Below are 13,502 nucleotides of genomic sequence, written 5' to 3' on the forward strand. Positions count from 1 at the left end.
ATGGGGATAACAGTTTTTGTGAGGATCAAGCCATCAATGCACGTGTCATTGTTTAGAGCAGTGCCTGACGCTGGATGGTAAGCACTAGACAAATGATAGCTGTTGAAATCACTATTGTTTATGGAAATGTCTAGAGGGCAAGATAGCTATCTAACTCTCGTCTCCAAGGTTTTGCCCATATTTGAAAAGATCCATGATTCTGATTACTTCCTAACCCTACCCCCGACTCCCTCAGGAGGGGGGCACAGTGGATTCCCTGGAAAAGGAGCAGGCCCTTAGCTGCCCCCCCCACCCCCCTCTGCCCCGCTGGCCCCAGCAAGCCCTGCCCTGACCTGGGGGCGGGGAGCGGACAGGCCCTGCTCTTCTGAAAGACACAGAGGGCTTTGTGTCACTGCCCTGTCTCAAAGGCCCTGCTCAACTACCTACTAAGACAAGTGCCGGAGGGATGCACTTTATTGTTGTTGTTACTATTATTGTTGTGTTTGTTGTTATTGTTGCTACTATGACTGTTGTCGTCATTGTTGTTGTTGTTAAATGGAGCCTGCCTAGACGGTGGCCTCCTGGGACATCCTCCAACACCACCTGGGGGTCAGCCAGGCCCTGACTCAGGGGGGAAACCCTCAGGGGTTGTGCCCCAGCCACAGGGGAAGGGGAGTCAGAGGGGAGCCACAGGGGTAAGGCAGGAGGGGAGGGAGGTGGTCTGTAAGCTGCAGCAGGGCAGAGGTGGGGGAATGTGTTCAGGGCCTGTCCCCAGCATGTGTCAAAGAGAGGCGGGGAGGGACTGCCCCGTGGAGAGGTCAGGCAGTGGAGCCCACGGCAAGGCAGGGACAGCTCCGAGAGCAAGGATCTGTTATCCCAGGCTGTAGAGACAGGAGAGAGGTCTCGGCTTGGTTGGAAGAGGGTGTCTTACTGGGCAGCTAGGGAGCAAGGGTTCCTGGGAAAGCAGGCCAGGGCCCGGGGGCTGCCACGGTCCACACCAGGGAGCCAGCCTCCCTCCCCCTCCCCTGACTGACCACTTGGGCCCCGTGTCTCTTCCTCAGAGAAGCCTTCCCTAACTCCTCCCTGGCCCTCAGCCTGTGACCCTTTCCAGTGTCACTTAGCGCCCCTGTTCTCCTTCACTGCACTGACCGTAAGCCTGGTTTCTTGTTTGGGTAAAATGTTAACTGTCTCTTCCTTGGAGAATGTAAGACCCAGAGGAGATGGCCTCCATATCCCCTGGGCTCAGCTCCATGCCTGGGGCAGAGCCAGCTGGCAATAAATATTGGTTGAGTAGATAAATACAAAAAGACATCACTTAGCAACAGCAATGGTGAGAAAAGAAAAGGCATTTTAGGTGATCTTGGCTAAATTCATAGATGTAGGTAATGTTTCCTTTTTTCCTTCCTTTGTTCCATCCTTCCCTCCCTCCTTCCTTTCCTTCTCTCTTTCCCTCTCTTCCTTCCACAGTACATCGAGCACCTGCTATGCACCCAGTCCTATGTTAGGCCCTGGAGTGCTGTGTTGAACAAGACAGAGAAGGTCCCTGTTGGTATAGGGCTCGTATTCTTGGGTGGGCATTAAGGCCAGGTGAAGACGACCCCGACATGTTCCAAAGCGGGGCTGGCTGTTGAATTGTGGAAAAGCAGACTGCAAGGGCTTTCATCCTGCCCAGCCTCTTTTGGGATGGAGGAAAGAGCCTCAGAGAGGGAAAGGATTTGCCCACACAGGGGCAGGACCAGGAGTCCTGGCCTTTATCTGAGTTCCCGCCACTGCGCCTTCCCTCAGCCCCTCTAGGTCGGGGGCCAGAAGTCCCTATGGGACCCCAGCAGGCTAGAGTCACGCGACACACAGAGAGCTCCTTGGGGCCTCCCAGAGATTGCCCAGGTTAGTACTCTCATTATGCACATGAGGAGACTGAGGGCCTGAGAGAGAGGGGCCATTCCCAGGCCACACAGTGAGCAGAACCAGTGCGGTCTCCCAACAAACCAGGCCCGTCCTTTCTGAAGCCTGGCACGGCGCTCAAGAGGGGCCCAATGAATCCGAGCCTGCAGGAGGAAGGCATCAACAGAGGCCCACCAGCTAAAGGGAGACGCGATGGCCGCCAACGCATTTTGCGTCTCTATGTTGCGGAGGCTGTTTCCTTGTGGTGATGAGCAAATCAATATTAATGGATGTTCATTCAAGTTTGCCGTGTGTCAGGCACTGTGCTGACTTAACTGCATTGCCTCCAAATTTAATCCTCGCGACAACCACATGTGGTAGCAACCTTCTCCCCACGTGAGAGAGAAGGCAGGAAAAGTTTCAGAGCCAAGTAACTGAGCTAAGGAAACCAGGAGAAAGGAAGAGTTCATGAGAGAACTCTGGGACTGGAGGGGGAGGGGTTGAGGGCCCAGCCTGCTTAATTGGCAACGTTGTTGGAAAAACTACCATTTCAGGAATGCTGAACAGCTCATGTGAGACGATGAGAGAGAGGTCAAAGGCTGAGGGCCAGTCTCCGCATCTGTGCCTCGGGTTTCAGGCTGCAGAGGCCCTTCCCACCCCCTGCCTCGTTTGGGTCTCATAAGAACCTGGTTGGGGGTGGGGGCGTCCTTTTCTCCATCTTACCATGAAGGATAACATGGCCTAGAAAAGGGGAGTGCCCGAGGTCGCCTTGGGTGCTGATGGCAGAGCCCAGGTGTCCCAGGACCAGGACCAGAGTTCCTGCTCAACCTTGTCCCTCTCAGTTTCTTCCACCCTCAAGGGAAAACCAGAGGCCCAAGGGCCCCGCGGTCTGCCTCCTGGCGTTGGGGTTGAACTGTGTTCCCCTGGAAAGATACTTTGTTGCCGTCCTGACACCAGCACCTGTGAATGTGACCTTATTTGGAAATAGAGTCTTGCAGCTGAAGTCTTCCTGGATGGGAATGGGGCGCTAATCCAATACGACTTTGTCCTTATTAGAAGGGAAGAATGCCATGCGAAGATATGGACACTCAAGGAGAAGACCCCACGACGTGACAGAGGCAGAAATTGGGGGCAAGCCAAGGAATGTCAAGGCAAGGATCGACGGCCACCACCAGAAGCTAGGGAAGGGACAAGGCAGGATTCTACCCGGCGTCTCAGAGGGAGCATGATCTTGCTGACACCTGATTTTAGACATCTAGCCTCCAGAACTGTGAGAGAATACATTTCTGCTGTTTTAATCCAGCTAGTTTGGGGTACTTTGTTACGGGAGCCCTGGCAAACTAATACACTTGATGTCTCATTTTTCTACCTAGTATGCAAAGTGACCCTCAAAATAAGGGGAAGGGTCCCTGATCTTCAATGCACAGGCCAGAAGCAAGGCCAAGGCAGGATTTCAGTAAGCAAGGATCATGCTGATAGTTTAATGCTTGTAAATATCTAACTATGTGCCGGGCACTGTTCTATTGCTTTATAGATAGTCACACACTGAATCCTCCCAATGGCTCTGAGAGTAGTACCATACTATTGCTATCTCCACTCGAGCACTTTAATACTCCTTTCAGTCCATTCTAGAGAGGCGAAGTGACGAATCTAGGACCACACAGCTAGTAATAAGCAGAGCCCAGATCCAAACGCAGGCGGTATATCTCTACCATGATGCTGGTTTTGGCAAACATGGAGGCGTTTATCATCCCTGCCAGAGAGAGATGCATAAGCTAAGCCCCAGGAGCGGAAGAGTCAAGGGCACTTTGGGGAAATAGTTTTCCAAGGCAGGGAACTCAGGGAAGGAGCCATGGCTTCTACAGGAACATGAAGGCTTGGACTTGGCCAGTGTCCACACGGGACAGTAGATCAGGCTGTGGGCTCTGGGAAGGGGCTGCGTCTTCAGCATGATTCTGGATGGTATGCCATATTAGTCAGAATACTTAGATTATGCTGCGGTAAATCAACACCTGAAAGTCTTAATGGCTTGTAACATCCAGGCTTAATTCTCACTCCTGTGATATATTCACTATGTCTCCTTCTCACTCAGGGACCCTCACTCTGGAAAAGAGGGTGTTGGAGGGCCTCCCCCGCCCAGCAGTGACATGCTCCAGCTCATAACATGGTGCAATTCAGAACCGGCACTGGTCATGTGGTCCTACCACCACAAAGGGACCAGGTGGTGTCATCCTTCCCCAGGCCGGGAGGCAGAAACCCAGGAATGCTCGGTGGACAGCACTAATGAGAACCACAGAGCTACGGTGCACTAAAGGACAAGGTACGCACACCATCACACCGTCTCCTTTTAGCTTTGAGATTCTTTCAAGGAGAAAGCCCCCTTCAGTACCAGTGTTTCACCAACCCCTTTCCAACCTGTGTTGATCTCTCTCATCAACTGTGAACACCTCTCGGGTTCCGGTCTGTGAACAACAACAGCATTTTCAGACTTCAGTTAGAATGTACTAATATTTGGCTTTTGTGGCATGCAGTTTTGCCTTTGTCCAACATGCATTTTCCATTAGTAGCAGTAATAAGAAGTTTCCTTTGAGAAAAAAATTAATTTAAATAAAACACAACAGGGGCGGGCGCCTGGGTGGCTCAGTCGGTTGGGTGTCTGACTTCGGCTCAGGTCATGATCTCGCAGTTCGTGGGTTCGAGCCCCGCATCGGGCTCTGTGCTGACAGCTCGGAGCCTGGAGACTGCTTCAGATTCTGTATCTCCCTCTCTCTGTCCCTTCCCCGCTTATGCTTTGTCTCTCTCTCTCTCTCTCAAAAATAAATAAACGTTTAAAAAATTTTTTTAAAAAACACAACAGGGACGCCTGGGTGGCGCAGTCAGTTAAGCGTCCGACTTCAGCCAGGTCACGATCTCGCGGTCCGGGAGTTCGAGCCCCGTGTCGGGCTCTGGGCTGATGGCTCAGAGCCTGGAGCCTGTTTCCGATTCTGTGTCTCCCTCTCTCTCTGCCCCTCCCCCGTTCATACTCTGTCTCTCTCTGTCCCAAAAATAAATAAACGTTGAAAAAAAAAATTTATAAAAAAATAAAAAACACAACAAAAAATACTAGAGTGAACTTTTGAGTCAGAAGGCTTTGGTTCAAATGTGGATTCTTCCACTTAGTAGTTCCTTGACCTCGGGCATGTGAGGGAACCTCTCTAAGCCTCACAGTTTCCCTATCTGGAAAATGGCCACATTTTGACAGGCCACATGTCCCTGTCTCTGAAGTGGGTTCAGGGGATGATCTATGGTATGGGAAGCTGTCATTCCTGTTTAGCATGGTCGAGGAAGATGCAGGTCCTTGAATGCCAGGGTGACTGAACTTAGGGAGGCAGGGAGAGGACCCAGAGAGCCTGGCAGTTCCCTCCCCTCCCCCGTGGTGGAGTGGCGGCCAGCCCCCCAGCTCGTGGCCTGACACGCGTGAGGGTTCTGTCCACGAGAGTGAAGGTTATCCTCTAGCTCAGTGACCCAGATAGCTCTTCCTTGGTGGGCCTCGATGGACTCTAGGCTGGAATTTGTGGGTGACCACATCGCGGGATTGTCGTGAAATGTTGGTCAAGCTCTTACCATACTGCCTGACCCATAACAAGTTCTCAATGTCAGCAGTTATTATTATCTAGCTGGGTGGCCTTCTCCCCTCACTGGCCTCAGTGTCCCTGTCTCTGAAGTGGGTTCAGGGGATGATCTATGGTATGGGAAGCTGTCATTCCTGTTTAGCATGGTCGAGGAAGATGCAGGTCCTTGAATGCCAGGGTGACTGAACTTAGGGAGGCAGGGAGAGGACCCAGAGAGCCTGGCAGTTCCCTCCCCTCCCCCGTCCAGGTCCTTCCCTTCAGGTATTATGCTGGGCCTCTGGCTGACAGCTGTGTTTTCTCTGCTCAGCAAAGGTCTTTCCTGTAAACAGCGGAAGTCGGGTGACCTCCAGCCCCGGAAGGCCTCACCCCCAGGGGCCTGGGTGAGAAAAGGCTCCTTGTATCTGGGGTAGGGGTGAACTCTGCACTCCCCAGGAACAACTATTCCGGCAGCATTCCTCCTGGAACGCAGCTGGAGGGCCGACCCTCCACCAGAAATAACCTCCCAGTGGCTTTGCTCTGGTCTCCCTGCTTGAGGGGGGGCTCACCTCCAAGGGCCCTGCTGCTGGGAAGGCTGAGAGTCACAGCAGCCCGAACAGGACACAGGATGCCCCTTGGGAAAGTGGCCAAGCTCTCGCCAGCTCAGATCTGAGTCAGGCATTGCGGGGTTGTGGCCTGGAACTCCAGCCTACGGAGGCGTGGAACCGCATTTAGAAAGGCAACCTGTTTGCACCTGACTTGAAAGACCCTGACGCTTCCTGTCCTCACCTCAAGCCACTCCCCTTCTCTGCACAGCCCGTGCAGCTCCTCGCTCTGCCTTCCCTAGCAGACCTTCTCCTGGCACTGGTCCTTGCCCTGGTCCTCACCCTGGCACAGAGGCCCTCCTCCTGCCTCCTCACAAGGCTGGCTTCTCAGCTCCTCCCTCACGTCTCAGCGTAAACATCACCCCCTTAGAGAGGCTGCCTGGCCCCTCCATCCAAGTGGCCCATCCCGTCACCCTCGACCATGTATCTGTAATTTTCTTTCTTATTGGCCATTTAGCTTTTTATGGTCTCGCTTGTCTCCACTAGAATGTACGTTCCATGATGCAGAGACTGTGACTGTCAACATCTGTATTTTCTTGGCTCAGCCAAGGCCTTACCCATGAACATGAGCTATTGAGTGACCTCCAGTTCCCGGAAGGCCCCGTTCCAAGCGCTGTCCCTGCCTGGGAGGCACTCAGTAAATACCGGTTAAATGAATGAATGAGTGAATGGGTGAATGCATAAAAGGGGAGTGCCAGAAAAGACCCTGGATGATATTTACTATCTTAATAATAGCTACCAATTCTTTTTTTTTTTTTTTTAAATCCAAGTTAGCTAACATATAGTGTAATAATGATTTCAGGAGTAGAAGTTAGTGATGCATCACTTACACATAACACCCAGTGCTCCTCCCAACAAGTGCCCTCCTTAATGCCCATCACCCATTTAGCTAATTTCCCCACCCAGCACCCCTCCAGCAACCTTCAGTTTGTTCTCTGTGCTTAAGAGGCTCTTATGGTTTGTCTCTCAATAGCTACCAATTCGTAAGCATTGTCTCTGTGTCCTGCACTGTGCTATGTGCATCGCCTACATTATCTCACTGGGTCCTGCTGCGGCCCTGTGGGCTTAAGTAATGGGCCACGGACACATGTGCTGCAGGGTATGGGGCCCCAATCTCAACCCAAGTTTGCCTCACGGCAAAGCCTGTGCTCTTAACATCCTCCCCTGCACACAGAGGTGGGAAATGACTTGCCCAAATCCGGGTGGAGAGAGAACCTTCTCCCTGCCTCCCCGTAGCCTCTCCCAGCCAGGGCAGCTGCTGGTGCCGTCCGCCCCAGGTTCCTTCAGAGAGAGCACATAGGGTCAACGTCCAGCTCCCAGGCAGTAGGAGGCAGCTGGGGTTTCTCTGAGTCATCCGAACCCCTGAGGCCCCTACAGGTCAGCTCCCAGGCTGTCAGGCCATGACCTGAGGCCACTCATCTGGCTGACTCTCTCACGTCTAGTCTCCCTCACTGGAGAATGTGCCAGGCTCACCGGGGTACAAGGCAGGGCCTGTGTTTCCGCTGCGACGCTCTCAGCCCCCAGGAATGCTGCTGACTCACAGCAGGCAGGCAGGCCGGCTGTGACTCAGGGCGGTGCAGGCACAGCCCTCCCTCGGGAAGGGAGGAGAGAGTCCCCAGGTGGAGTGGCGGCCAGCCCCCCAGCTCGTGGCCTGACACGCGTGAGGGTTCTGTCCACGAGAGTGAAGGTTATCCTCTAGCTCAGTGACCCAGATAGCTCTTCCTTGGTGGGCCTCGATTTCCCTGTGGGTGCATGGAGCAGAGGTCCCGCACGGTCCATGATGGGATGTCATCTGCATTTAAGACAATGAAAGTGAACGAGAACCTCAAGTGCCCACGGGCGGACTCTAGGCTGGAATTTGTGGAGGCCGACGCCCTGGGGAAGGGCTGGGGTCCTGGGCTCAAGTCTCACCCTTAACACCACCTCACATGTGGACTTGGTAGAATTACCTCCCCCACGCTGGGCCTCAACCCCCTCATCTGTCGACAGCCAGCTTCTAGTGGGCAGAGTGGGCCGTCACCAACTCGACTTTTATCCACACTGCTCCCCCCGCTGAGGATGTCCTGGCCACCGTCTGCCTCCTGGTCCTTCAAGGGCCTGGTCCATCGCGGCTTCACCGAGGAGCCTTGCAGAACCTTCCATTCAAAACTCATCTCTCACAGATGTTAAAACAATGTCATGAATCTACATGTGATTGCATTAAAAATGTACAAAATATATTAAGCGAAAAAAGCAGGAGGCAGAATAAAGTGCATAAAATGCATTTTGATCCATATATACGTGTCTATAATTGGAAATGCATAGGAAAAAAAAAGGCCTAGAAGGATATATATAAAAACGTTAACCATGACAATCTCTGAGTCATGAAGATGATGGTGATATTTATTTTTCCTTAATATTTTTCAAGGCTTTCTAAATTGCATGCGACGAGCATGTTGCTTTTATAAACAGAAAGACATTAGAGCTTCTTTCTAATTTAAAACTCCTTCTCCACCTCCCCTGTGGCCTTTTGCCAATCGTCTCCTCTGTGGCACACACTGCTTTTCCCGGTGTGACCCGGTGCCTGGCCCACCGCAGACTCTCAATGCCGTCCTTGATCGGAATCGGAGGGGTTGCCCCGTCTTGTGGGCGTACCTCCTCTCCCATGAAACGGAGAGCCCCCCGGAGGAGAGACAGCACCCTACACTGAGTGCCAACATAGAGGCAGCACATCGTCAGAAAAGGAGTCAAGAAGCCTGAGTGTTGGTTCTGGAGATGGCCCTAAATCGCTGGCTGTGTCTATGTATCTAAGTCCCCTCCTCTCTCCAGGCCTCATTTCCCTCACCTGCAAAATGAAGGGTTGGACTCTACAATCTCTACATTAGTGCTCTCCAATGGAGCTTTCTGCAGTGATGGACGAGTTCTACCTCTTTGTTGTCCAATATGGTAGCCGCTAGCTCTTGGAAGGTGCTAGAGCCATTTAGAAATGGAATCAATTTAAATCTAAACAGCCATTCTTAACTAGTAGGCACCAAAGGGATGGATGGTGCAGTTCTAGATAACCCTTTTAGCCCTGACGTTTGGTGATTCTCTTATTTATTAAAGTTTCATTTTCTCAGAAGAGCACCTGGTCTCCCACCTCTTCAGGAAATGTAACTTCCCCCAACTGCAACCATGTGACTCCAAGGAGGCCTGCCATCTTCGTAGATCTCACCCCCAGTCCTCAATGATCGGCCAGGGTGGTCACTTGACCCAAGGTAGACCAACTAGAGCCCTTCTCTGGGGCTTTTAAGTTGCAGTGAATTGAATATAGCCTAAAATTAACTCTCTAAAAGCGAGTGAACAATTCAATTCAATTCAGCGTTGTACAACCACCACCTCTGTTTGGTTCGAGAACCTTTTCATCACCTCCAAAGGAAGCCTCCTACTAATTAAGCAGCTGCTCTGCCATTTCCTCTTTCCAACTCTTTTGGCAACCACCAATCCGCGTTCTATGGACTTGCCTAACCCAGGTATTTCAAGTAGATGGAATCATACAATATGTGAACTTTTGTGTCTGGCCTCTTTCACTGAGCTCATCCACACCGTAGCACGTATCAGTACTCCATTCCTTTTTTATGGTCGAGTAATATTCCACTGCGTGTATTTACCACAATTTGTTTATCCATTCACCCACCGAAACACATTTGGGCGGTTTCCACTTTTTGGCTATTGTGAATCGTGCTGTATGAATATTCGTGTACAAGTATGTGTTTAAGTCCTTGTTTTCACTTCCTTGGGGTACATAGTTAGGTGTGGGATTAATTACCAGGTCTCACTGGCATTTTACAGTCCCACCAGCAATGTCCAGTTGGGTTTGAGGGTACTCTAGATGGAACCCTCCACATTGTGAGACACCAAATCCCTGCCTGGAACCTGCAGCCGAACCGCCCTCTGGTTCCCTCTGCCAAGAGCCTCAGACAGATGCCTGAAGAAAACAGCTGTGGCTTGTCATCTGATAAGAGACAAGAGGCTGGTGGTAAGGGTGGGTGGGAGGTGGGTTGTAGTGGGAATAGAGCGCCGGGTTCCCCTGAGGACACTGTGGGGCAGGGAATATGGAAGAGAGGCTGGAGGCCAGGCCAGGGGAAGGAGGGGGGGAAAGGTGGAAAGAAAAACTCAGCAGAATCGCCAATGTTTAGATGGCCTTTCCAGAGTAACTGAGACAGCTCGTCTGGGGCCAACCATGAAGGCAATGTTCTTTCAGGGTCTGAGAGGAAACAACTCCGATTTGGTTTTCTGGGCAGGGGGAAGGAATGGAAAGTGATGAGGAAGGGTGGTTGTAGAGACAGGGCTCGGGCCACTCTACCCTTTAATTCTCTAGAATCTCAAATCTGGGATCTGGGCCCACAGGATCAGAGCCCAGTTGGTTGTTTTCTAAATATGATCCGGGGAGCACACACAGGTAACAAGATGAGGGCTCAGGGGGTGGAGGTAGGGAAGTCCTAATTGGGGACACTGAGAGAAAGTGCCAGATGGCGGGAGCTGTGTAGTCCTTGGAGGATGGGGCAGGCCACCCGTGCCATCTTAGACATGCTCCTGGAAAGAAAATGGAAAGATAATTGACTCTTCCTTCTTGCACAGTTAATTAAATTTTTCTTTTTAATTCGTGATAGTTGGAGTGCACGAAACATGGGACTTCACACATCGATGAATTGCTCCAGGTTCATGGCCCACAGACGCAGGTCTTCTGACAAATTCTATCTCCCACGCACATAAGTTTACCAGACCACCATAACCAAGGTCCGTGCTGGGTGAGTTAAACAATGGAAATGTATTGTCTCCCAGTTCCAGAGGCTACAAGTCTGAAATCAAGGTGTTGGTTCCTTTCGGGGGCTATGAGAGAGAATCCGGTCCGGGCCCCTCGTATAGCTTCTGAGGGTTTGCTGGAAATCTTGGGGATTCTTTGGCTTATAGAAGCATCACCCTGATTTCTGCCTTTATCTCTATATGGGATTTCTCTGTGTGTCTGTCTATGTGTCCAAACTTCCCCCCATTTATAAGGACACCAGTTATATTGGATTAGGCCCCACTCTAAGGGCCTCATTTTCATGTGATTACCTCTGTAAAGACCCTATTTCCAACTAAGGTCACATTCTGAGATACCGGGAGTGGGATAACAACATACTCTCTCAGAGGGACACAGTTCAACCATAAACAACAAGATATCCCTCCATCCCTCCATCAAGAAAGATTTAGGGTACGATTGTATCCACTGTATTACAGAGAATATTCCTGACAGGAAATAACTGCCATTTTGCATAAGTATCTCTGAACACCAAGTCTTCTGCTTACAATTGTAGAGGCCTGACCATTTGAGGATTTTGAAGAACTATCTACAGTCTAGCTTCCAGCTTCCTACATTTCAAAGTATCCCTCCTTTCCAGCACGCACAGTTCTGTTGCCAGGTACTGGAAGACGTGTTCATGTGGCTATGCAGCTCTGAACCTTCACCTCTGTGTCTTTATGCCAGGTGAGTGGGCTCAGGAGACAGCGGGCAGGTCCTTCGAGACATGTCTATCCAGAGACAGCTGACTTAACCATACATAAAGCCTAGACAGCCACCAGACGCAAACTAAATGTATCGCCAACTCAACGTCCCCTTAACCAGAACCCCAAAATGCCACGGACCCTTCTAAGGCCATCTGACAACAAGAAAAATCTGGCAGTAAGGAGGTCAGAGGGGGAAAAAGTGAATGATCTCAACTGATTACAGTTAGAATGACTTGTGCAATTTTTACAGAAACACATGACCATGTGAACACATTGCTAGGGACTTTCCCCTGGCTTAGAGGGGGGCCTGTGCCAGGAAAGGGTCCTGAAGCTTAAACTGGACTGGTTTCACGGTTGATTTGCCTCTGGATGAGTGCCTCTCTCCATCGTAAAAGCCTCCACGAGTCAGAAAACAAACAAACAAAACTCCACAAACATTCATTCAAGAAGGACGTGTTCATCTATTATATGCCAGAGCCTGTGCTAGATCCGGATGAAGCGGAGACAAACAAAGCAAGCTGAGAGCAAATCCAACTTCTAGACATCACAACCTCCCCGGGGGCCCAGCCCTGGAGAGACTGGGCTCTCCCAGGGGTGAGTCATCAGATGGAGGAGAAAAACTAGCCCCAGCTTGGGCTGGAAAGTTGGCCTTTCCCTTTGAGAAGCGTAATGAAAGATCCTGGGAAAAGAAGCCTCCTCCTAGAAGAATCTTGATGCTGGACACAGCCCCCAAAGAGAGGTTATCCATTAAGCCAGGAGTAAAATCCCCAAATCAGACCTCAGAGCCACCCTTTCCCCAGGAAAATGTCCCCTGTCAGGAGTCCTAGACCTCGGGGCCTAAAGCCTCAGCCCCTGTGTCCAACCTCTTGCTTTGGTTCAGAACCTTCTTCCATCTTTGACTTGTGATGAGCAGAAGCATATGACTGCCTAAACCAGTCCTTCCTGCCAGTGACTGACCAGTCCCAGCCGCCTACCTCAGCTTTTGCCCAGCCTCATTCTGGACCATGGCACCCTGAATCACTTGAAGGACACGCACCTTGGGGGTGTCCTCCTCTCTGAGCCTCAGTCTCTTCATATATCAAATGGGATGACAATGGACCATCAACTCCAAGAGGGCCGGGTGATTTGTCTTGTCCATCCCTGGAGTCTCAGCCCCACAGAAGTGGATGGCACCCTAGTAGGTGTTTGTCGTGTGAATGAATGGTATAGAGAGATCCTTGACCTCTGCGTGGAGGAGACCATAGATTTACATTACAAGAGCTGGTACTTGTTCAGTTGCAAGTGGTAGACACGAATGCAACCTGGCATGAGACGGAACAACTGTATCCATTCATATCGCCAAAGTCCCCGGGGTAATTATAACGTTAGGATTCTTCTGCTCAACTGACAATATGATGAATCTGTCTCCACCTCTGCACTTGGCTTTCCTCTCTGTTAGCCCTTAGAGTTAGTCTGGAGTTAGGCCTACAGTCCAGCAGAAAAGAGACAATCTTGTTCTCAGAAATTCAAACAAAAATCTCAGAAGTGAGTCTCATTGGATAGACTTGGGTCCCTTGCCCATTCCCAAACTAATCCCTGTGGCCAGGGACATCTGATGTTCTGATTACCCAAGCCTGCCCTGGAGTTGACCCACCAGTAGGAAGGAGTAGTTCTGCAAACGAAAATGCAGGTTCCATCACCAGAAAAGGGGAGGTGGCTCCACGGCCGACAGCAGGTGCCCACCATAGCACTCGACTAAAGCCTGAAGTGTAGGCAAAACTTCTCCACTCTGAGCCTCGCCCTCTTCACCTGTCCTTGGGGACAAAGACGACCCTGACAGAAACCCTGTGCTTCTCCTCATTCTAGAGCTTTTGTGAGGTCCCACCAAGGCTGTGAGTTATAATAATGACTAACATTTATTGAGCCATCGCAGGCATCTGGCCCTGTGCTAAGTAAACTCTTG

This window comes from Lynx canadensis, chromosome A1 (assembly GCF_007474595.2).
Source record: "Lynx canadensis isolate LIC74 chromosome A1, mLynCan4.pri.v2, whole genome shotgun sequence".
NCBI classification, from domain to species: domain Eukaryota; kingdom Metazoa; phylum Chordata; class Mammalia; order Carnivora; family Felidae; genus Lynx; species Lynx canadensis.